This window comes from Colobus angolensis, unplaced genomic scaffold (assembly GCF_000951035.1).
Source record: "Colobus angolensis palliatus isolate OR3802 unplaced genomic scaffold, Cang.pa_1.0 Scaffold3, whole genome shotgun sequence".
NCBI lineage: Eukaryota > Metazoa > Chordata > Mammalia > Primates > Cercopithecidae > Colobus > Colobus angolensis.
In genome coordinates this window covers 24841497-24843652 of record NW_012116265.1, presented here as the reverse complement: position 1 = coordinate 24843652, position 2156 = coordinate 24841497, and positions in this window count along the sequence as shown.

The window sequence follows — 2156 nt, the reverse complement described above, 5'->3', positions numbered from 1 at the left end:
AAAGAAAGAAAAAGAAAAGAAAGGAAAGAAAGAAAAGAAAGGAAGGAAAGAAAGGAAGGAAAGGGAAGGAAAGAAAGGAGAGAAAAGAAAGAAAGCCAGGCACGGGGGCACGTGCCTGTAGTCCCAGCTACTCAGGAGGCTGAGTTGGGAAGACGGCTTCAGGAGGCAGAGTTTGCAGTGAGCTGAGATTGTGCCACTGCACTCCAGCCTGAGTGACAGAGCCAGACTCTGTCTCAAAAAGAGGTGGGGGTTGGGGGAGGTGGAGTTTCAGGTGAGGGTCGGTAGAGCTACTTATTATCAGCCCTCAAATCTCAACTATTTGTGAACAGGAGGTACCTCAGAAGCTCCTTGGAATTTCACCACTAATAAATGATTTCTGAACAGGAGTTACATCTTCAACCATGGTGGAACTATGTCTATCCAGTGAGCCGAATTCCTGTAGTTCTCCAATATCTCATCTTGATACATAGCCTTCTGTGCTGGTTTCGATCAACCCCACTCCTTACAGAAATAAAGGCCACATTCTTGAATGTCAATAGGCCAAGAAATAAACACAGTTATTCATGAAGAGGTCAGGCGTCCACATGTTCTGGGAGGACTTGTGGAGTTAGTTAAGACAAGGGAGATAGTTCATGGATAGGACCATGGTTTTATCCAGTGTTCAGAGCCCTGAGTTAAACAATACCAGACTGATTAAATTATGGAAAAGCAATACAATGGAATACTATGTAATCAAAAATGTAATTACAAATATGTTCATGATTAATTTCAGGTATGAAAAGCAGTTTACCAGACTGCATGTGGCAGATACTCCTTTCAAAAAGTGTAATATAAGGATAGTGAAAAAGAAGGGCAAAGATAAATGAATACAACTAGTTCAGAAAATTATACCCTCAAATTTCAACTGTAATTATCTCTGGATTGTGGGATTGTGAATAATGTTTGATTTATTCTTTTTATTATAAGTGCTTTCACATTTGTCGACAATCACCATGTATTTCCTTTTTTCTTTCTTTCTTTCTTTTTTTTTTTTTTTGAGATGGAGTCTCACTCTGTCGCTGCCCAGGCTGGAGTGCAGTGGTGCGATCTCAGCTCACTGCAAGCTCTGCCTCCTGGGTTGACGCCATTATCCTGCCTCAGCCTCCCGAGTAGCTGGGACTACAAGCGCCCACCACCACACCTGGCTAATTTTTTTTGTATTTTTGGTAGAGACGGGGTTTCTCGTTGTTAGCCAGGATGGTCTCTATCTCCTGACCTCGTGATCTGCCCACCTGATAACAGTTGTCAGCCACCGCACCTGGCCTCCTTCTTTCTTTATTTTCTTTCTGGTTCTTGCTTTGTCACCCAGGAGGAGCAGTGGTGCAATCATAAGCCCATAGCTCACTGCAGCCTCAAACTCCTGGGCTCAAGCGATCCTCCCACCTCATCCTTCTTAGCAGCCAGGACTACAGGCACATGCCACCATGCCCGGCTAAGTTTTTAATTTTTTGTAACTATGGAGTCTCACTATGTTGCCCAGGTTGGTCTCAAACTCCTGATCTCAAGCCATCCTCCTGCCTCGGCTTCCCAAACTTCTCAGATTACAGGCATGAGCCATTGTGCCCCACCTGACAATTACCATTTATTTCTATGGAATTAGGGTTGTTTTTTTTTTTAAAGTAATTTGTTAAATGGATTTTTTTTTCAACTTAGGAAGAGAACTTTTATTTTACATTCAAAATGTGCATGTTTGCATTCAAACACATAGAAGTGAAATGACCATTTCATCATACTCCAAATTTCTCTTTGGCAGATCAAGGATTCTGAGGAAGTAGAGATGGTATGGAAGAAAGATACCCTGAGAGAAGGCTGGCTTTGCACCAGCTCCATCCTCTTCCTTCCTTTCTTACATAAGCAAACACTCACACATGTACACACACACAGAGAGAGAGAGGGGAATGTTAGAGGGAAACTAGAGTCCCTCACCCCTTCCTAGGATCAAAGAACACAGAAAAGATCATTATTTTTGCCAGCTACTCTCTATTCTTGAACTCACAACACTGTCCTGACCATGAATAAGGTCAGGTTGGATACATTTACAATTGTCTCCTTGAACTCACAGGCTCACAAGCTAAACATTCAACCATTCTTGCTTAAGTTGTTTCTTGCTCTCTTTC